This window comes from Triticum aestivum, chromosome 4D (assembly GCF_018294505.1).
Source record: "Triticum aestivum cultivar Chinese Spring chromosome 4D, IWGSC CS RefSeq v2.1, whole genome shotgun sequence".
Classification (NCBI taxonomy): domain Eukaryota; kingdom Viridiplantae; phylum Streptophyta; class Magnoliopsida; order Poales; family Poaceae; genus Triticum; species Triticum aestivum.
In genome coordinates this window covers 243,579,540-243,604,083 of record NC_057805.1, presented here as the reverse complement: position 1 = coordinate 243,604,083, position 24,544 = coordinate 243,579,540, and positions in this window count along the sequence as shown.

Sequence of the window (24,544 nt, the reverse complement as noted above, 5' to 3'; positions counted from 1 at the left end):
ACACTCTTCCTTGTTGCTATGTAGCCTGGGATTGCATATTTAGTCATTCTGTACAATGCATGTTGCTATGTAGCTTCAGTGTGCAGGCTTAAGCAGGCTAGTTAAGCAAAACAAGAAGTGGAAAGGTGTGTTAACTGCATCAGGCATAACATTTAAAAACAAGCAAATAGTCATTCAAACTGGTATTGTGCAGGTCTAAAGTACACTAGTTATTGTTAAAAAAGCAAAAAGGCATGTTAACTGCAATATCCTTAACAGCAACCAAATATCATAATTCATAGTGGTATTGTGAAAAGTGTTATTGATGAAATTGAACTGCACGGCAAATAGTTGCACATATAGAGCATCACATTGTGAAGAACTGAAATAAACAAGTCATAAGGCCATATCTAGTCGATCCTTTAAAAGTTAAAGGACTAAAACCCTTAGTGGATATATATATATATATATATATACTCCAGCAATTTTTGGCCTTTTCTAGTCGATCCCCTAAACTTAACGTTGTAAACTTCAATTTGATCAAGTTCAAAGCAGGTTCAACCAAAAGTAGCATGCATTCAAACATAAACATTTATAGTTTTGCATAACTGAACATAAAACATAAATTTAAACTAAATTAAACTACTTCTGATCAAAGTAGAGGTCGAGCCAATCCTTCCTTGTCATGTACGGCGTGCCGCGATCCGGGTCCGGGCCGGTGCCGTCGTCAGGGTTGTTGGGGAAGGCACTCCTCCACTCATCGACGTCGATCTCCTTGTCCTCGGGGCCCACCTTGACACCCTTCGTCGCCGTCCTCGCCGCCTTCGACCTCGTCATCGGAGGAGACCGTGATAACCTCGCCGCCCTTCACGCCACCATCCTCGCCGCCTTCGACCTCATCATCGGAGGAGAGCGCGATAACCTCGCCACCCTCCGCCCCGGGTGCTGCCGGTGGAGCTCTTGCATGTAGGCCTCGTCGGCGGCCTCGGCCTCAAGGCGCTCCCATGCTAGCGGCCCTCCCGTGCCATAGCCGAGCTCACCAGCCTTGGCTTCGGCGGAACGAGGTCGACCGGACATGTGCCGAAGGGGAAATTGATCCTAGCTGCCGCGCTGTGGTAACGGACCAGCCAGCGGTCGTACTCCATGGCTGCGAGCTCGGCCGTGTGGAAGCTACCGAGCCACCGGCGGGTGTGGGTCTCCCGATCTGTAATCTCAGCGACCCATGTCCCCCACAGTCGCTGCCGGACCCCAAAGTAGGATCTCGTCGGCTGCCGGGTCCGAGGGAGGACGGGGAAGTCCTCGAACCGGCGTAGGGGCACGGCGGCGGGCGGATCAGGGGACAGGTGATGGCGGATCGAGCACGTTGAGGACGACGGGGACACCTCGGCGGCCACCTTGCCGACGTCGGGCGAAAAGGCCGCGATAAACCTCTTTTTGGCCATTGGCTCCTCGAGCCCCCCCCCCCCCGCACACAGGCAGAGGTTGAGGATGGAGGCAGCGGCGATGGCAGTGACCTACCAATGGTTTCGGGGGTGGTGTGTGTCGGTGTGAGCGGAAGTTTTGGGGAGTGTGTGGTGTGTGGGGGGGGGCAAGGTGGTGTTTGAGGAAATACTGTGGTAACTGAAAATTTTACTAGGCGGGAGTAACAAGGAGGGGCTACTGAAAATTTGGATCAAGGGCGAGCAGATATTTTTGAGATTGCGAGGGATGCAGAGGCGGGAGTATAATGCTGGGGCTACTGAAAATTTGAATCAAGGGACTGAAGCAGAGGGGGAGTAACAGACATCGCACTTGGTCCACACATACTAATCGTGTGCTATCAAACATTAAAACCTTCCAGGCGGTAGATATTTTCGAGATTACGAGGCAGTAATATTTTCGAGATTGCAAGGGATGCAGAGCCGAGAGTATTTGGGGAGCGAGCTAGTGTGCTTGACACGCCGGCTGTGGACTGTAGCTGACGCACCTTCTCACGTAAGCCATAGGTGTACTATACACCGACGGTGCTCCAGGATATTTTGTACTGCATCTCACATGTTTGGTGATAATAAACTGTGTAGGATCTACTTGATTTTTCATCTTGTTTTGAATAACATAATGGGGTTACAGCGGCAATGGACTGTGTTTGAATTGCTAGACCTTTTATCTGCAGTCAACATGCAACTATATGTGTGTCGTAAAAGAATTGGAATTATTCAGGGTTCGTTTGGACATTTTATACATTAAATTGGTTTTCTAGCCATTTTAGGTGCACAATTCAAAATTAAGCTACATGCACATGCTCCGGTGCACCAACATGGGTTGTAAAATCATATATGTGTCCATGGGTTTATGCTTATGTCCCATGCAAGAAATGGGGATGAATTTCGAACACCACGGCACCGTGGCTCTCAGGTAAACATCGACATACTTGCTTTTGTAATTCTAGTGAATCCAAAAGTAGTCCGAAATTCATGAAATTTGGCATGCTATCATGGAGCGCATCAACATGCCGCGGTAAATTTTTTTGTCCCATTTGGGGCAGGTTTGGGTATAAGCTTCACACATTCCATTCTCACAACAAGTGTGATGGTTTCGGTAGGGAACGTTTCACCTTTCTATACGAAACGATATCCGTTGCCTCTTCTCGATTTCAATTTTTTTCCTAGTGTCAACATAGAACAATAGGAGCGTTGTGTCAATTTTGGGGATTTTTCGGGGTTCGTTTGGACATTTTTATCCATTAACTGAGTTTTCCATGCATTCATGTGCATAATTCAAATTTGAACTACACGCACATGCTCCAATGCATATAAATTAGTGGAAAATTCAAATACGTGTCCTTGGTGGCATGCTTAGGTCCCATGCAAGAAATGGGAATGAATGTCAAACACCCTGCCACCGTCGCTCGGCCGCAAACATTGAGATACCTAGTTTTTAAATTTTAGTAAATCCAAAGCTCGTCTAAAATTCACGAAACTTGGCATGCTATAATGTAGTGGCATCAACATGCCGTGGTAAATATTTTATCCCATTTGGGGCAGGTTTGGGGATATGCTTCTCACAAACCAGAGCTTCTAACAACAAGCCTGATGGTTTCGGTAGGGAATGTTTCGACTTTCTTGACGAAACGATATCCATTGCCTCTTCTCGATTTCAATTTTTTCCTAGTGTCAACATAGAACAACAGGAGTGTTGTGTCAATTTTTGGGATTTTTGGGGTTCGTTTGGACATTTTATACATTAAATTGGTTTTCTAGCCATTTCAGGTGCACAATTCAAAATGAAACTACATGTACATGCTCCAGTACACCAACATGGGTTCTAAAATCATATATGTGTCCATGGGTTTATCCTTATGTCCCATGCAAGATATGGGGATGAATTTCGAACAGCACGGCATCGTGGCTCTTCGGCAAATGTCGACGTACTTGCTTTTGTAATTCTAGTAAATCCAAAAGTCGTCCAAAATTCATGAAACTTGGCATGCTATCATGGAGCGGCATCAACATGCCGTGGTACATTTTTTGTCCCATTTGGGGCAGGTTTGGGTATAAGCTTCTCACAAACTAGAGGTTCTCACAACAAGTGTGATGGTTTCGTTAAGGAACATTTCACCTTTCTGGACGAAACGATATCGGTTGCCTCTTCTCGATTTCAATTTTTTTCCTAGTGTCAACATAGAACAACAGGAGTTTTGTGTCAATTTTTTGGGGTTCGCTTGGAAATTTTTATACATTAACTGAGTTTTCTATGCATTCATGTGCATAATTCAAATTTGGACTACAGACACATGCTCCAATGCATATAAATTAGTTGAAAATTCAAATCTGTGTCCTTGGTTGCATGCTTAGGTCCCATGCAAGAAATCGGAATGAATGTAAAACACCCTGCCGCCGTCACTCGGCCGCAAACATTGAGATACCTGGTTTTCAAATTCTAGTAAACCCATAGCTCGTCCAAAATTCATGAAACTTGGCATGCTATCATGGAGCGACATCAACATGTCGTGGTAAATGTTTAGTCCCATTTGGGGCAGGTTTGGGGATATGCTTCTCACAAACTAGAGCTTCTCACAACAAGCCTGATGGTTTCGGTAGGGAACGTTTCACCATTTGGGGCAAATTTTTGGGATTTTTTGGGGTTCGCTTGGACATTTATATACATTAACTGAGTTTTCTATGCATTCGTGTGCATAATTCAAATTTGAACTGCAGGCACATGCTCTAATGCATATAAATAGGTTGAAAATTCAAATATGTCTCCTTGGTTGCATGCTTAGGTCCCATGCAAGAAATGGGAATGAATGTCAAACACCCTGCCACCGTCACTCAGCCGCAAACATTGAGATACCTGGTTTTGAAATTCTAGTAAATCCAAAGCTCGTCTAAAATTCATGAAACTTGGCATGCTATCATGGAGCGGCATCAACATGCCGTGGTAAATTTTTCGTCCCATTTGGGGCAGGTTTGGGGATATGCTTCTCACAAACCAGGGCTTCTCACAACAATCCTGATGGTTTCGGTAGGGAACGTCCCACCATACGACGAAACATTATCCATTGCCTCTTATTGCTTTCAAAAAAATTCTCATGTCAACATAGAACAACAGGAGTGTTGTGTCAATTGTTGGGATTTTCCGGGGTTCATTTGGACATCTTTATGCATCAATTGAGTTTTCAATGCATTTATGTGCATAATTCAAATTTGAACTACATGCACATGCCCTAATGCATATAAATTGGTTGAAAATTCAAATATGTCTCCTTGGTTGCATGCTTAGGTCCCATGCAAGATATGGGAATGAATGTCAAACACCCTGCCACCGTCACTCGGCCGCAAACATTGAGATACCTGGTTTCTCAATTCTAGTAAATCCAAAACTCGTCTGAAATTCATGAAAATTGGCATGGTATCATGGAGCAGCATCAACATGTCATGGTAAATTTTTTGTCCCATTTGGGGCAGGTTTGGGTATAAGCTTCTCACAAACCTGAGCTTCTCACAACAAGCCTGATGGTTTCGGTAGGGAACATGCCACCTTTGGGGACAAAACAATATTCATTGCCTCTTATTGCTTTGAAAAATATTCTAGGTTCAACATAGAACACAGGAGTGTTGTTTCAACTTTTGGAATTTTTCAAGGTTCGTTTGGATATTTTTTTACATTAATTGAATATGTGGGCATTTAATGTGGATAATTCAAATTTGAACTACAAGCACATGCTCCAGTGCACCAAAGTAGGTTAAAAAATCACATGTGTGTCCTTGGGTGAATTTCTAGGTCCCATACAAGAAATGGGAATTAAATTCAAACATCTGGGCGTCGTGGCTCAGCCAGGAAGATTGAGAAAACTTGGTTTTTTAATTCCTGTAAACCCAAAACACGCATTAAAATCATGAAACATGGCATGGTGTCATGACATGGCACCAACATGCTGCAGTAATTTTTTGGGGCCAAATTGGGATAAGCTTTGGTATAAGCTTCTTGCAAACCTGAGCTTCTCTCAAGAAGGCTCATGGTTCCGCGAGGGAACGTGTCACCTCCGTGTGCGAAATGACATACGTACACTGCCTTCTCCCGCCTTAATTTTTTTACATGGGCAGATTAGACCAAATAGAAGTATCGTGCTAAATTTGGAATTATTCTGGGTTCGTTTGGCCTTTTTATACATTAATTGTATTTCTGGGTATTTAATATGCATAATAAAAATTTGAACTACAAGCACATGCTCCAATGCGCCAAAGTTGGTTTAAAAATCACATGTGTGTTCTTGGGTGAATTTCTAGCTCCCATGCAAGAAATGGGAATGAAATTCACACATCCGGACGTCGTGGCTCGGCCGAAAAGATAGAGAAACTTGGTTTTTTTAATTCATGTAAATCCAAAACACGCCTAAAAATCATGAAACTTGGCATGGCGTCATGACATGGCACCAACATGCTGCGGTAATTTTTTTGGCCGAATTGGGACAAGCTTTGGTATAAGCTTCTTGCACACCGGAACTTCTCTCAAGAAGGCTCGTGTTTCTGAGAGAGAAGTGTCACCTCCGTGTGCCAAACGACATACGTACATTGCCTTCTCCCGCCTTATTTTTTTACACAGGCATATTATACAATATAGAAGTATCGTGATAAATTTTGGAATTATTCTAGGTTCGTTTGGCCTTTTTTATACATTAATTGAATTTCTAGGCATTTAATTTGCATAATTCAAATTTGAACTATAAGCACATGCTCCAGTGCACCAAAGTTGGTTTAAAAATCACATGTGTGTCCTTGGGTGAATTTCTAGGTCCCATACAAGAAATGGGAATTAAATTCAAACATCTGGGCGTCGTGGCTCAGCCAGGAAGATTGAGAAAACTTGGTTTTTTAATTCCTGTAAACCCAAAACACGCATGAAAATCATGAAACATGGCATGGTGTCATGACATGGCACCAACATGCTGCAGTAATTTTTTGTGGCCAAATTGGGATAAGCTTTGGTATAAGCTTCTTGCAAACCTGAGCTTCTCTCAAGAAGGCTCATGGTTCCGCGAGGGAACGTGTCACCTCCGTGTGCGAAATGACATACGTACACTGCCTTCTCCCGCCTTAATTTTTTTACATGGGCAGACTAGACCAAATAGAAGTATCGTGCTAAATTTGGAATTATTCTGGGTTCGTTTGGCCTTTTTATACATTAATTGTATTTCTGGGTATTTAATATGCATAATAAAAATTTGAACTACAAGCACATGCTCCAATGCGCCAAAGTTGGTTTAAAAATCACATGTGTGTTCTTGGGTGAATTTCTAGCTCCCATGCAAGAAATGGGAATGAAATTCACACATCCGGACGTCGTGGCTCGGCCGAAAAGATAGAGAAACTTGGTTTTTTTAATTCATGTAAATCCAAAACACGCCTAAAAATCATGAAACTTGGCATGGCGTCATGACATGGCACCAACATGCTGCGGTAATTTTTTTGGCCGAATTGGGACAAGCTTTGGTATAAGCTTCTTGCACACCGGAACTTCTCTCAAGAAGGCTCGTGTTTCTGAGAGAGAAGTGTCACCTCCGTGTGCCAAACGACATACGTACATTGCCTTCTCCCGCCTTATTTTTTTACACAGGCATATTATACAATATAGAAGTATCGGGATAAATTTTGGAATTATTCTAGGTTCGTTTGGCCTTTTTTATACATTAATTGAATTTCTAGGCATTTAATTTGCATAATTCAAATTTGAACTAGAAGCACATGCTCCAGTACACCAAAGTTGGTTTAAAAATCACATGTGTGTCCTTGGGTGAATTTCTAGGTCCCATGCAAGAAATGGGAATGAAATTCAAACATCTGGGCGTCGTGGCTTGGCCGAAAAGATTGAGAAACTTGGTTTTTTAATTCCTGTAAATCCAAAACACGCCTGAAAGTCATGGAACTTGGCATGGTGTCATGATATGGAACAACATGCTGCAGTAATCTTTTTTGCCGAATTGGGACAATCTTTGATATAAGCTTGTGGCAAACCGGAGCTTCTCTCAAGAAGGCTCATAGTTTCAAGAGGGAACGTATCACCTCCGTGTGCGAAATCACATACGTACACTGCATTCTCCCGCCTTAATTTTTTTACACAGGCAGATTAGAACAAATAGAAGTATCGTGCTAAATTTTGGAATTATTTCGGGTTCGTTTGGACTTTTTATACATTAATTGAATTTCTTTGCATTTAATATGCATAATTCAAATTTGAACTACAAGCACATGCTCCACTGCACCAAAGTTGGTTCAAAAATCACATGTGTGTCCTTGGGTGAATTTCTAGCTCCCATGCAAGAAATGTGAATGAAATTCAAACATCCGGGTGTCGTGGCTCGGCCGAAAAGATAGAGAAACTTGGTTTTTTAATTCATGTAAATCCAAAACACGCCTGAAAATCATGAAACTTCGCATGGTGTCATGACATGGCACCAACATGCTGCAGTAATTTTTTTGGCCGAATTGGGACAAGCTTTGGTATAAGCTTCTTGCAAACCGGAGCTTCTCTCAAGAAGGCTCGTGGTTCCGAGAGGGAAGTGTCACCTCCGTGTGCGAAACGACATACGTCCACTGCCTTCTCCCGCCTTAATTTTTTTACAAAGGCAGATTAGACCAAATAGAAGTAGCGTGATAAATTTTTGAATTATTCTGGGTTTGTTTGGCCTTTTTTATACATTAATTGAATTTCTGGGCATTTAATGTGCATAATTCAAATTTGCACTACAAGCACATGCTCCAGTGCACCAAAGTTGGTTTAAAAATCACATGTGTGTCCTTGGGTGAATTTATTGGTCCCATCAAGAAATGGAAATGAAATTCAAACATCTGGGCATCATGGCTCCGCCGGGAAGACTGTGAAACTTGGTTTTTTAATTCCTGTAAATCCAAAACACGCCTGAAAATCATGAAACTTGGCATCGTGCCACGATATGGCACCACCATGCTGCGGTAACTTTTTTGGCCGAATTGGGACAAGCTTTGGTATAAGCTTCTTGCAAACCGGAGCTTTTCTCATGAAGGCTCGTGGTTCCGAGAGGGAACATGTCACCTCCGTGTGCGAAATGACATACGTACACTGCCTTCTCCCGCCTTAATTTTTTTTCACAGACAGATTAGACCAAATAGAAGTATCGTGCTAAATTTCGGAATTATTCCAGGTTCGTTCGGCCTTTTTTTTATACATTAATTGAATTTATGGGCATTTAATGTGTACAATTCAAATTTGGACTACAAGCACATCCTCCAGTGCACCAAAGTTGGTTTAGAAATCACATGTTTGTCCTTGCGTGAATTTCTAGGTCCCATGCAAGAAATCGGAATGAAGTTCAAACATCTGGACGTCTCGGCTCAGCAGGAAAGATTGAGAAACTTGGTTTTTTTAATTCATGTAAATCCAAAATACGCCTGAAAATCATGGAACTTGGCATGGTGTCATGACATGGCACCAACATGTTGCGGTAAATTTTTTGGCCGAATTGGGACAACCTTTGGTATATGCTTCTTGCAAACTGGAGCTTCTCTCCAGAAGGCTCATGGTTCCGAGAGGGAACGTGTCACCTCCATGTGCGAAACGACATACGTACACTACCTTCTCCCACCTTAATTCTTTTACACTGGCAGATTAGACCAAATCGAAGTATCATGCTAAATTTTGGAATTACTCCGGGTTCGTTTGGCCTTTTTATACATTAATTGAATTTCTGGGCATTTAATGTGCATAATTCAAAGTTGAACTACAAGCACATGCTCCATTGCACCAAAGTTGGTTTAAAAATCACATGTGTGTCCTTGGGTGAATTTCTAGGTCCCATGCAAGAAATGGGAATGAAATTCAAACATCTGGGAGTCGTGGCTCGGCCGGAGAGATTGAGAAACTTGGTTTTTTAATTCCTATAAATCCAAAACATGCCTGAAAATCATGAAACTTGGCATGGTGTCATGACATGGCACCAACATGTTGTGGTAATTTTTCTGTCCGATTTGCGAAGGCGCACACATTAACAATCAACAAAGTCATTTTGGAACAAGTGCTGTCACGTTACAAATCAGAAATACAAGTATTATTGAGACTGTGGGCATTCTACTTACCAATTACGTGTCGCCACGCGTCCCCTTTTTTTATTGGCTAGGAGGTTCCGTGCAGGGTAGACGTGAGGCGTGCGATCAGACCCCTCTGCAACCTCATCGAGAGGAGAGCCCTTTGACCTCTATGCGCCGTGCACCTCCCTCCCAACGTCTCCATTAATGGCTCCCGAGCCCCTGTTTCACGGCGTAGCTATGTCTCACTGGACTGAGATTTAAGAGAGAAAAATGAAAATCTAAAAAGAAAGTTTTGCACAGATCTTGATGTAAGATCTGATGGACCTATATAGCATCGACTGTGACTTATAGCAAGCATGATGAATATAAGGACGATGACAGTGGATAATAATTGTCTTACATATTTAGGAACATAATTAAAAAAAGCCACATGCGGCAACGCCCGACATACACAAGGGCAAAAGAACAAGACAACGATTTGGCTTGCTGATCTCTACATTCTTGATACGTTACTGCAGGCCGCAGGAACTAGTCTCTGCGGGGAGCGGCGATGAGGTCTTTCTTGTCCTCAAGATGCTGCTTGAGAGCATCCACGGATTCCTCCACCAGCCTTCTGCGCTCGATGTGCAGCATGGCATTCTTGTCCATAAGTTTCTCGACGAGGACGCCGGTCCTCTTCAACAAGGCAGTGGTATCCTCCTGCTGCTCCGCACTTCTGACGATCTTCACCATCAGCAGGTCGCGCTCGGCCAGGAGCTTCACATTGCTCTCATTTAGTTGTCGGATGACGCGGGTAGCCTATTCAAAAGAGGCTTTCATGTCATCCTACAACCTTGCCCAGCCGAAGATCTGATCCATCTGGCTATGGACGATCGCAAGCATGCGCCTATAAGAGTCCTCGCCTGCCCGCGAGACATTTTCCCAGGCCGCCGCGGTGCAGGAGGACATCTCTGCTGCCTTCGCAGCGCGGCGAGACATCTCTTCTGCTGCCGCGGCGCGGCCGGACCAGTCTGCTGCAACAACGGCGTGGCGGGAGCTCCGTGCTGCTTCGGCAGCGCAGCGGGACCTCTGTGCTGCTACGGTCGCCCGGTGGGCGAGGCGGGACATCTCTCGTGCTTCCGCTTCCATGCTCACCTCTCCCTGGTGGCAATCTCTCGGCCTAGAACTCACGCCGGCCATGGCAGACGCAAGGGAACGATGATGAATGACTTGTTTGTTTTGTGGATGAGGAGTTGAGGAGGAATTTGCAGTCATCTTGGAGTAGCAGTATTTATAAACGAGTACTAATACTCTCCTAAGTGTGAAACCGTTTAGGTTTTTTGATCAGTGTGAACAGGTTTGCAATTAAATAACGCGTGGCAGTAAATTGGAATGTGACGGGACGCAGGCTCAAAATTTATTGATGGTCCTAAGTGCGGCACTATTCCTGGAAGGCGTAATGTGGATAGGCTTTCTCAGCCGCGTACGTGGCGTTAGCACCGTAAGGTGCACCGCAATAGGCCATGTCAGCACACGTCTTGTTCCAAGAACTGTGCGCGCTCATTATTACCATTGCGCATGCTTCTTTTAATTAGAATGTGTGTACGTCTAGCGCACACTCGTTGATCTGTCTAACTGTTTCTATTTGTTGTGGCTAATCGCAAACAGTTCATCCATGTGAAGTGTATGCGATCAATCACAGACACTTTGATCCGGCTGACCGTTTCTATTATGTTGCCTAATTGCAAACAGTTCATCCTTCTGAAGCGTATGCCCTCAATCACACACACCTTTATGTAGCTGCCCGTTTTTGTTGTTCCGCCTCATCACAAACAGTTAATCCGAGTGAATTGTATGCCGTATACCGTACACGCCTTCATATGGCTGCCTGTGTCCGTTCTTCTTCCTCATTGCAAACAGTTCATTAAACTGAACCGTATGCCCTGCATCACACATACAACCAAAATCTAAACCATGTTTGATGGATCCGTCATCGCAAACGTTTTGCACCTTTTTTGACGGGTTTTTTACACCACTATTTGCGATTGTTACATCGCACACAGTTTCGTCGAAGGGTCTCTGATCGCAGTGTCGTGTTAGCAGCATCCTGCAGTAGTGAGGTTTCACATATAAATATACTATCTTGGACATCTTTTGTAATTGTGGGCACTCATTAAAATATGACATGCTAAAAAGTTGATCTTGGACAAGGAAGACAACATAATGGGTTATGTTTTCTTGTATCTGAATAGAAGTTATACTGTCTTGGATCATCCAACATGTTGAGCTTGCCTTTCCCTCTCATGCTAGCCAAATTCTTTGCACTAAGTAGAGATACTACTTGTGCCTCCAAACATCCCTTAAACCATTTTTGCCATGAGAGTCCACCACACCTACCTATGCATTGAGTAAGATCCTTCAAGTAAGTTATCATCGGTGCAAGCAATAAAAATTGCTCTCTAAATATGTATAGTCTATTAGTGTGAAGAAAATAAGCTTTATATGAACTTGTGATATGGAAGAAATAAAAGCGACGGACTGCATAATAAAGGTCTTTATCATAAGCGACAATATAAAGTGACGTTCTTTTGCATTAAGATTTTGTGCATCCAACTATGAAAGCACATGACAACCTCTGCTTCCCTCTACGAAGGGCCTATCTTTTACTTTTATCTTCTACCCTTATACAATAGTCATGGTGATCTTCACCTTTCCTTTTTACAGTTTTTCCTTTGGCAAGCATCATGTGTTGGAGAGATCCGGATATATATTTACACTCGGATGTAGGCTATCATAAAGTATTATTTTTGATATTACCCTTGAGGTAAAAGGTTGGGAGGCGAAACTATAAGCCCCTATCTTTCTCTGTGTCCGATTGAAACTTCGAACCCATAAGTATCGTGTGAGCGTTAGCAATTGTGAAGGATGCGGACTTGCTGAAAAGCTCTTATATTGACACTTTCCGATGTTTATGATAAATTGCAATTGCTTCAATGACTGAGATCATAGTTTGTTAGTCTTCAATAAAGTTTTCGATTCATGCTTTACCTTGTGAATGAATTGTTACTTTAGCATAAGAAATTATATAACAATATATGTTGCTGTTCTAAGGATGATCGTGATGCCCTCATGTCCGTATTTTATTTTATCGACACCTCTATCTCTAAACATGTGGACATATTTTTTGATTTCGGCTTTCGCTTGAGGACAAGCGAGGTCTAAGCTTGGGGGAGTTGATACGTCCATTTTGCATCATGCTTTTATATTGATATTTATTGGATTATGGGCTGTTATTACACATTATATCACAATACTTATGCCTTTTCTCTCCTATTTTATAAGGTTTACATGAAGAGGGAGAATGCCGGCAGCTAGAATTCTGGACTGGAAAAGGAGCAAATATTAGAGACCTATTCTGCACAACTCCAAAAGTCTTGAACTTCACAGAGAATATTTTTGGAATATATAGAAAATATTGGGCGAAGAAAGCACTAGAGGGGGACCACCTGCCATCCACAAGGGTGGAGGGCGCGCCCTACCCCCTGGGCGCACCCTCCGTCCTTGTAGGCCCCCTGGTAGGACCCGACACCCATCTTCTGCTATATGGTGTGTTTTGACTTGAAAAAAACCAGAAGGAAGCTTTCGGGACGAAGCGCCGCCGTCTCGAGGTGAACATGTGCAGAACCAATCTAAGGCTCCCGCGGAGCTGTTCTGCCGGGGAAACATCCCTCCGGGAGTGGGAAATCGAAGCCATCATCATCACAAATGATCCTCTCATATAGAGGGGGTCAATCTCCATCAACATCTTCACCAGCACCATCTCTCCTCGAACCCTAGATCATCTCTTGTATCTGATCTTTGTCTCAAAACCTCATATTGGTACCTGTGGGTTGCTAGTACTGTTGATTACTCCTTGTAGCTGATGCTAGTTGGTTTATTCAGTGGAAGATCATATGTTTAGATCCTTGATGATAATTAATACTCCTCTAATTATGAACATGAACAGGGGTGGAGCCAGGATTTGGGTATGGGGGGGGGGCGAGCCACGTTGACTAAAGAAAAGTGATCACCGTGAAAAAATAAGTACCGTAATATTATTACTAACTAGATGTTTTTTATGTCAATAACTAGATGTTTGCTATATTTCAATAAGGTTTTTGTTATATGAAACATGAATATTTAAAATATTAATGATTTCACGAGTAGTTAACCTGCTTGCTAGCAATTTCCTTTCAATATAGATTATCCTATAATTTTGAAGCAAGTCATTCCCACTGAACCGGGATTGGTAAAAAAAGTGCACATTAGCCTCATTTACAGTATTACTAGGCCGAGAACTCGAAACAAGATACTCCTTCCATTCCAAAATAAGTGTCGCAGACTCAGTACAACTTTGTACTATAGTTTACCAAATCAGCGACACCTATTTTGGGATGGAGGGAGTACTTCAAAAGAGAATTAATCTTTATGGTGTTTGAAGCTCTTTTCTCTTCATGAGCACATCACAAATCAAACAATGGAAACAAATTGAAACTGAATTAGAATCATAAATCACACCATCAATCAAAATAACTAGATCGATTGTATAATTTCAACACGTACAAGATTAGAGATGACACGGATCAGTAGAGATAGAGTAGTTATCAATATATAGTGCCAACCTTGGGGCTGAACCCCTAGATGATTGATAGAGTGCAGTCTGGATGATTCGCCAGTTGCGGAGCCGGTGTCGCCTGAGTTTAATCGACTTCGCGAGCAGTGAGGGCACGAGGCAGCGGCCGTCGGCAGCGCTAATCTCCCAAGGTCACAAGTTAATCATGCTGGGGTTTGCTTGATTTAGGGTAACGCCAGGGGCCAAGTACTAGTCTATGGCCACGAGTGGGCTTTTGTATGGGCCCTTTTCCCCAGAATTCTTCATAATCTCCGTTTGGGTTAAGGGGGGCCAGGTACGTAGATTTCTCAGTCTAGTCGCTAATTACGCGTCGCTTCTGAATAAATCATCAATCGGTTGGGGGGGCTAGGCCCCTGCTCGCCCCCCTTGGCTCCGCCACTGAACATGAATATGCTTTGTGAGTAGTTACGTTTGTTCCTGAGGACATGGGAGAAGTCTTGTTATAAGTAATCATGTGAATTTGGTATTCGTTCGATATTTTGATGAGATGTATGTTGTCTCTCCTCTGGTGGTGTTATGTGAACGTCGACTACATGACACTTCACCATGATTTGGGCCTAGGGGAAGGAATTGGGAAGTAATAAGTAGATCATGGGTTGCTAGAGTGACAGAAGCTTAAACCCTAGTTTATGCGTTGCTTCGTAAAGGGCTGATTTGGATCCATATGTTTCATGCTATGGTGAGATTTATCTTAATTCTTCTTTCGCAGTTGAGGATGCTTGCGAGAGGGGTTAATCCTAAGTGGGAGGCTTGTCCAAGGAAGGGCAGCACCCAAGCACCGTTCCACCCACATATCAAATTATCAAAGTAACGAACGCGAATCATATGAGCATGATCAAAACTAACTTGACAACAATTCTCATGTGTCCCCGGGAGAGCTTTGCTTTATATAAGAGTTCGTTTAGGCTTGTCCTTTACTACAAAAAGGATTGGGCCACCTTGCTGCACCTTGTTTACTTTTGTTACTTGTTACCCGTTACGAATTATCTCATCATACAACTATCTGTTACCGACAATTTCAATGCTTGCAGAGAATACCTTGCTGAAAACCGCTTGTCATTTCCTTCTGCTCCTCATTGGGTTCGACACTCTTACTTATCGAAAGGACTGTGACAGATCCCCTATACTTGTGGGTCATCATGCACCCCTCTACAAGTTTTTCTATTTCTCTTAGCCTCGTGTACTTCGATGTATATGTCGTAGTTTCTATAAGCTAGCTCTGCTTGATATGTAATAAGCACAGTCTTAATCGTCCTAATGCTTTCCTTTTTAGCTTGATGTAGGAAGTGGGTGTTCTCACCTTGCAGTCTGTTTTTATATTTCTGCTTTTGAATTCACTTATCCTAGTCTTGTTAATCGGGCTTCTACTTAATAGATCCGGGGAGCTCTGACTATTGATCCAAAAAGGAAATAACTTCTTCATGTCAGGAAGCAATTCCTGTGAGGAGGGAAGTATGGTCAGCCTCAAGACCATGTTTCCAAAATGAGGTTGGATTACACACAAGGTGCCATTTCCCTAATGACGTCGGATTAGACAAAAGGTCCAAATTCCCAGATGATGCTGGATTACTCACAAGCCAGGTGGAGTCGTCAACTGTTCGTGTCCTCGTTGCTCTAGTAAAGGCTAAAAGGAAGTGTGCGACAGCCCTTGAGAATGGATTTGAGTTCCTAAAGAAGCGAAAAGAGCAATCAGATGCTCTCTTCACCCAAGCCAAAGAAGACATGGAAGAAGCCAGGAAGAAGCTAGCAGAGGCAGAGAAGGCTAGGCGTCTCTTGCTATCTAAAACTGTCGTCAATACAAATTTTCATTCATAATAGATAGGTTCAAATGTTTATCTAGTCAGCATGCCTGTTGTGAAGTCCGTGCAGCTACTGAGATGTATGTAAGTCTGTGATGCCGAGATGTGGCACAAAATATTTTTTTCCGGGTCATGTAATAACAACCATTAATTTCTGAACAATAACAGACGAGCCATTGGACATGGTATAGTTCACACACAAGCCCAACATTCCAAGTTCAACTTCCACATCACACTCATGTTCGCAGCTATCTTCACATTCATAGATAATGTACACAACCATGATTCACTTCAAAGCAAAAAAAAGTGAGGAGACTTATAAATAAAGAAAAATCCCAAGTTCTTACAACCAGTGCAAGTACAACAAAACAAGACCATACAAAATTAATTATATTTTGGACATTTTTAACTTAACACGAATAACTTCTGGAAGCAGGTATAATTTCTAATGTCGGCCGCGGCTGGGGTCCATGATGTTTTGAGCCAAACCGGGCAACACACCTGGTGTCTATGCTGGCGGTGGTCCTATCCTTCATGGGTTCTGAGCGGCGACGGCTCCCGTGGTCTACTATTCCTCGATGTCGACGGTGGCCGCGGAGGTGTTAGCCACCTCAGCCGACATGTCGTGGTTCCGCCAACATTTGTGTCAAATGGCGCGGCCCTGCCATGGTGCACTGGACGCTGTGGTCCCCTGTGTGCCGACGTGTAGCAACTGGCCAGTCCTCTATGAGCAGGCTTGGAGCGTCAAGTTGATGCACCAAGGGCCAGCTTCGAGCGGGGTCTTGCTCCTCCGATTGCCCGCCTGCAGCCTCGCCCATGGTACTGATGGCCTGGGGAGGGGAGAGAGGCGGGGCATCGAGTTGCATGGCTCATCGGGGCAACCAGCCGGCTTTTATGTCAGAGAATTCGTCTTCCAACTCACCGGATGCTATGGAGAATGTGGAGAAAATGGTGCATGGAGGATATGGGGAGCGACGGTGTTGTCCGGTTCTTGCCAGGTGTCTGGCCTGTTAATATCAAGCAGACAAGAGGACCAACCGGTGTTGTGTTCTAAGCTGTCGACTGGATCACGGAAGGATGTGTTGCCGGCACACGGGCGGATTCAATGGAGGTAGGAGGGGCAGTCTAAAGCCGGTTGAATGCGGCGAGGAGGGGTGTTCATCCTGGCGTGCAACAAGTGGGGCCCTCTTAGCCGGCATGCCAGTATAATGCCTACGCCAGTGAGAGGTCGCATCCGTGTGAGAGCAATCACTCCCTCCGGTCCTCTTTTGTTTGAGTATAAGAACATCTCATTTTGCATTCACGTTTTACAAGTAAAATTCGTGGACAAACTTTGACCCAAAATACGATGGGGACTAGTAAACCAGGACGGATGTAGTACTGATGAATTCCATTTTCACTCCATACCAATCATTCCAAAAAATAGTATAACGCGCCATTGAAAATCAGAACTCTTACCCCGCTAAAAATGATATTTTAAACGTGGCAACTCGATCAGTGACGACTTGCGAGCCACCGCTTCCAGGTCGTTCACCTGTGGTTCCCGACCATCAACTCCTATTGATCAAATTATCATGCGAGCTGACTATTCCTACAAAGGTGCGCTCCACCACGTACCTGGTACCCGCGCATGCAACAATCATGCACCTATGGGTTTATTTGCTTACCGTGCCTTACGTAACTCTCATGTGTGCGAGACAGCGAGACAGACTATGTGCATGCGCGTGTTCTCTTCGTATATGTACTCCGGCTTTTGTCTGGTGTCCAAAAAATAATAGAGTAAGGCAATGTGCCAATGCATTGCAATGCATCCAAAGTAGAGTAATACATATTCACCAATTTGATAGAAACCATTCTAGTTTTGATATACACATATCACTAAAAATATCTTAGATGTTTCACTCAAAATATATTCCTTTGGCTATTTTGATTAGATAAGGGAGGAATGTGGTTAGTTTCAAGATTCAAAAAGTGGGACATTGTTGCAAAAAGCCCATGTGTGTGAGAGAGAAAGAGGGAGAGAGGAGGAGGACAAAGTGCATGTGTCAAAAAGACACGAAGTGCTAGATGTATTACCATAAAATGAGGCGATTGTGTGTGTGCGCATGATCGAGAGGGCGTGTCTCAAGAAGGGACGAAAAATCTACATAGATATAGGGAGCGAAAGTGCGCGGTTGATGGATAAACCTATCTAGAGGTTGGTCGATCAATGTTTGTGAGAAAGATACGAGTCGGGGTGCGAAAAAAAGAGTTTTGTGTGAGAGAGGGAGAAACGATAGTCGGTAGGGGGATCCGAAGCGGGAGTTGTGTGTGTGCGTGAGTGAGAGAGGTGGGGGGAGATTTTGTCTGATTGGTAAAAAAATGAATAATGTTAGTTTTGGAACAGAGATGAAGCCGGAAAGGAGACCCCAACAAACGGTGTGTGTGGGGGGTGGGGGAGAAATTTTAGTGGTAGGAGTCATATCTAGAAAGATATAGGGTGCGTGAGAGAACCCTGGAGAGAAAGGCAAAATGAAAGATGAGTGAGAGTGTGTGTGTGTGTGTGTTGCGGTGAAAAGGAAAGCTTAGGTAGCTACAGTGATACCAGAGAACGATGGAGACATGAGAGATAATGAAAACCGTGTAATCTATGAAGATAGAGAGAGTGTGACACTTCTTGAGGGAGACAGCGAGAGACCGTGTTTGCAAAAAAAGGAGAAGCATGTAGTGAGCGTGCGGGTGATATGGAGAAAAGATAGTGATAGCTACATGAAGGAGCACGTGAGAGAGACCTAGAGAGAGATGGGCATGAAACGAGATTAAAATATTTAGTTCTGTGTATAGAAGATGTCAACATAAAAGGGATTCAAAAATTTAAATTCCAGATGATGGTACATGTAATTCATACTTGAACCAAAATTGATCTATCAAACATGCATACTAATTTGAATTTGCACACATGTGTGGTATTTAATATATTGATATTAGCGATACATACATTTGAGCTTAACATAATTTGGTTTCAAAAATTTGAATTCAAAGTTGAACATAGTTTGGTTTAAATATTTTGAATTCAATCTTAAGGTTTTGAGATCATTGCATTTGTAAATCATATTTTATATATAAAGGAGCAGAATTCTTTGTTGTGCTTTTGAAAGTACATATAAAAAATGATGGATATAGATTTGTATCGAATACAAAATGGATCCCGCCCGAAAAAAAGAATAGAAAATGGATTGGAATTGAGTTGGCATGGTAAATGTGTAATCTTTTTCTGCAGAAAGTTGAATGAAGCGGGGAAACTCGCAGTAACCGCCCGAAACCAAAATCTGCAAGATGGAAATTACTGCCTATCCATGACACGCAAAGCCCATCGGCTCAATATGTATAGGTTTTGATAGGGGTAGGCTTGTAATTTCACTCAAATGTGGCACAACTGCCTCCGCCTCTCACCTCCCGGGATTCATACACGCTAGGCGCCAAAACACAGTTTCTCCTCGCCCGAAATCGCCGCTCACCTCCCCTGGATTCATACACGGTGGGCGCCAAAACAAACTCTCTCCTCGGCCGAAATCTCCGTCGGCAAATATTTGGTATATGCGAGATTACCATCCTATCCCCAACCGACCAATATTGTCGTGATGTATACAATTTTAAACGGGGACTAAGTTTGTAAATTTCCTCGCATTTGAGACAAGCGCGTCCTGAAGACATAGTTCCCCGTACCTCTTTCCCTCCATTTCCCCATTCGTACTCCATGGGCGAAAAAACACCCTGTCCACCCCAGTGTCCTCTGTCTGCCACCCCATCCACCATCGTCCTCCTCCACCATGCTGGAGCTGATACCCCGTCGCCGTCGTCCATTACAAGAGATCGACCTCTCTCATCCACGGCTTTGGACCAGGATCCTTGAATCGCATCCTCTCGCTTCATCCGCGCCATCATCCACCGCACCGGGATATTTCCCTCGCCGCCACCGTCTGCCCTCCTAGATCGGCTTCCACGCTGCCGACAGCCATCGCTATCGCAACACCCACAACGCCTCAGCAGATGCTTACACGACGCCACACCAGAGGGGTACTCTTTTGTATCTGCTCAAGATTTTTATCTCAGCAAGAAAATAGATGGCCACTACTTGACTGTGATTTCTTGTCCATCACTTTGAATCATATTGTACTTAATAGTTGAAAGCAAACATTGGTTGCAAAAGTTGCCTTTGTCCGGTTTGTACCTTTAGATCCGCCATGGCACGCTCACCACTATAGTCGCAACGCTTATGGTATTCCACTTTTATATTCCACAGTAGCTTAAATGACAGTCGACTGAATTTCAATTTTGGGTCAGTCGATTTTTTGGAGTTCGCTGGAGGGAAGCAATGGGCTAGCGGGAGGGCTGCCCCTTTATCTATCTTAGGGTTTGGGGTAGGGACATTAGTTGTGGGGGGCGGTTGTCGTGCTATAGTGGGGCCTCGCCACAGGCAAAACTGGACGCCATTGGGGGTGGGTTGGGGTTGGCTAGAGGGATGGCCGGGGCCGGCGGAAGACCGGAGCTGGTTCGGTCGGCGGCCCGTGCGGTGGTCTATAGGGGATGAATAAGAGGCAAGGAAGAAGAAGGGTTAGGAGACATATGATCTTCATCCAACTGCCAGAAATGGTCGACTGACCCAAATGACGAAACTCAGGCGACTTGCATGTAGACATTCCCATATATTCAGTACCATCAAGCTAAACAACATGCCACTCATAATTCCAAACTTAGTTTCTCAAATATGAATTTGATATGATGCTGACATGTTATACTGAAATAGAGAATGTTTAATTGGCCAGCTAATGTTCCTGCTTTACTTTCGAAAAGCACGTTCGCCACACATATCGATGGACAGCAGGGAGTTGCAGTCTTTATGCACTCTGGTTCACCATGTGTGGGCAATGAACATTTTATTACCCAAAATCTGCTTGCTCTTCTTTAACATGCTCCTCCTCTGTTCATCTTTAATAAGTACTCTCTTCGTTCCTAAATATAAGTCTTTGTAGAGATTCCTCCATGGATTACATATGGAGAAAAATGAGTGAATCTACACTCTAAAATGTATCTGTATATATACATCCGTATGTGATCCATAGTGGAATCTCTACAGAGACTTGTCTTTAGCAACAGAGGGAGTATAATAGTAGCACAGTATGTTCCTTGTAGCGAAGAGGAGCAGGGACATTTGCAGTTACAGGTCTATTCGGCCGCTTGTCATGGACGCTTTCAACTCTTTCTATTGGTCTTCATGTCGCTTGTCATGGACGCTTTCAACTCTTTGTATTTGGTCGTATGTGTCGCCCTTGAGAGTTAGACGGATAGTAACTATATTGCGCCTTCAATTGTAGAGGGCCGGTATCCGAAGCCTTTCCAGCCGTATCGGCAATACTAGCACTTATTTTCCAGCAAGTTCCACTTTCCCGATTTTACTCATGATGCTTAGGGTTTTCCCATTATATCTACACTATGATCTGCGTAGGTGCTTTAGGTCCTACTAGCAGCACTCCACCATTTAAAGCTAAATAACACACCAATCATAATTCCAAAGCTTTGTTGTTCCAATACGAATGTGTCATGATATTCGTATTAGTGAACAGACATACATTTAATTGGTCAGCTAATGCTCCCACTTGAGTTTCCAAATGCATGTGCCCACATAGAGAGAGAGAGACAGCATGGAATTGCGTTTCTTTGGATGCTCTGATTCATCATGGGTGGGCAACCAACATTGTATAGAAAGAAACAGAATCTCCATTCTTCCTCTTCTAATCTTTAACTTGTTCCTCTTCTTGTAACGATCTGAATCCATGGGGTCCAAATCTTTTGAGCTTTCTGTGCTATCCCTGGATCAAAAGCTAGCACACCCAGTACAAATATGAATATCGAGCACAAACGTCATTTTATTACATCGAAGATCCAAAGTTCAATTTATTACAACTCTCTCAGTTGAAGGCTGAGTTACATAGCGGAAGCAAATAACAATAATAATCCTGAGCCCATCAATCGCCACAAGGCTAGTTGAGTGTTGCTCTGTAGCCCTATCTCGTCACTCATCATCTGCACATGACATGTACAGGTAAGTACTTTGAATGTACTCGCAAGTTGCAACAAAGGTGATAACAAAAAGTCATGCTTTATTTGCAGAAAGCCAATTTTTCCCTAGACTATAAAGAAAGGAAAAGAAATCGAGTTTAAGTGAATACTTGGATATCCGCACCAAGGTTCACAAAAAAATTTATTTTTTTGACAGGTTGAAGTAAAACACCCCACTGTGTTTAACTTCCACCTAATTCTTTTTAAAATAGCTTTGAGAAGAGAGAGGGGAGATTCTTCTTCCGTCCAAGTCTTCAGTTGCTCAAATTGCCCGTAACCGGGGGCATGGGTAATCGATTAGTTTAGACTCTGCAGACACTTTACCCACATGACACAATAAACCCCATTTGTCATTACACCCTATGGTACACGAGAGGGAGGAAATTGTGATGAAGTCTTTCAGAATAACCCACTTGACCTAGTCCTAGCACACTCGCTCCCTTGGCAATTAAGGCCCATCATCGATGGCAATGCCAAAGCAAGGGTTTCCCGTTAAAAAAGAACTAAGCCAGAGCCATAGTAGCATGTGGTTGTACTCGTAAGATACCTCAAACAGTACTTGGAAGATCTCATTTTTCGTGGACGGCGGTCCCCACCATAAACCCGTGTGCACATCTCCGTTCGGGCGCATTCACTGCAAGACCCCGATCGGGCACAATCACTTGTAGACGGTCCCGTCCATTCGTTCCGCCCAGGAAGTAGAAGTTGAAAATAATATAGTTTTGTTTTTCAGAATATTTTCTAAATCATTGTTCCAAGGGAACAAGTTTGTAATTTTCAAAATATTTTGCATTTGGTCCACCCCAACTACAAGCATCGCTAAGCGTATAGTCCAATAATATTTGATCCTAGGGCTTACTACTAGCAAAATATTTGTGAAAACAGCAATATGAAAACCCTACACATGCATACTACTTGATTTGAAAATCAATGCAAAAAAAACATGGGATAAATATGGTCAAGGTTGTAACTTGCCTTCTGACTCGCAGCAACACGGTTCTACCTCCTCGTAGAATTCGCCTTCGCATATGAAATAGTTATAAACACGTATAGTAAGTCGTGTAATTTTAAGTATCATCATTTTAACTATCACGGGTAGTCACACAACTCGTCAATTAGTTAAGGACTGGCTTAACCAGCGAAGTTCGTGGGGAGCACGGCAATTGCGAACGATTTGCTTAGCAGTTATGTTGGCCGATGATTGCAAGTTTAGTTAGCAAATATGGCAAATCCGACTCAGTTTAATTTTTTTACCAGGATTTTCTATGCTCGCAAACTAAATTTGCCATCCTCGAGACATATTGTGATAAAAACGTTCGATTTAACATCCCCTTCCAACAAACTTCGATTGAATAGCATCACGGTTATTTAATCGTTGATTAAAAGGTGGTAGAAGTCATGCAATCTTTTTCCGACTGGTGGTGGTCTTTTCATATGTTAGTACTTTGAACAACACAAATAACTTCTAATAAAAATGGTTGTGTGCATTATGATGATGCATGACATGTGTCTTTCCCTTTCAAAATAATAATAGTTATAAACATATAATATATTCGATAGTGTATGCGTGTAATATTGATTTTACACAATTTGGAATACCATGAAGAGAAAATGCTTCATCCTCAATCGTTTACCTTACTAAATTTTAATGCGTTATGAATTGAGCAATTGAAAAAGCACCATGTTGCAACTTATTTTTTTTGACTGGGAAGTGTATTAAGGCTTTTTTGTCCCCCTCTTCTCCTTTTAGTTTAGCTTCTTATTCTAGATTACTCCTCGTAATCATGTTGCAACTTATTCATCGTTACACATAAAATAATTATTAAAACACTAATTATTTCTCTTCCGTTGATCAAAATTTCAAGACTTTACTGATAGAAACAAACAAAGAAACAAGAGTGATAATATTTGTAAAACAAATAAGGGAATGTAAAAGATATTTAGCTGTAACACATATTGCAATTTTATTTTGTTTCCATTCGTTAATTGGTTAAATTGCTTCCACAAGTAGAAAATCATTTCCAGCATTTGTGCCTATGGCGTATGCCCATGCAGCTCCACTGTATGCCTTTTCTCATGTTCATCATGATGCCTACTTGGTAGCCTGCTAGTTGCTATAGTACTTTACGTAGTCTGCTAGAAATTTCTAGATAGTGATGGGAGCATCACGTGTGCATCCTGCAAATTTTATGTGAGTGTGGCGTGCTGACAACACAGGGATGGAGCATGCGCGAATCCCTCCAACGTGAACCAATGGTTCATATGCAGCCATGTAGTCATGTAGAGCAAGCCATTAAATATGAGATGTCCGATTGTGAAGATCCAACGGTCCATATGACGTGCTACTGGTACACTATATAGGAGTATAGATTACTAAAGGCGCGGAAAAGTTAAACAAGATATAAAATAATAATTTTTGCATAACATACTTATTATTTGGAGTCTAGTAAAAATATTATTTGGACATAATTAAA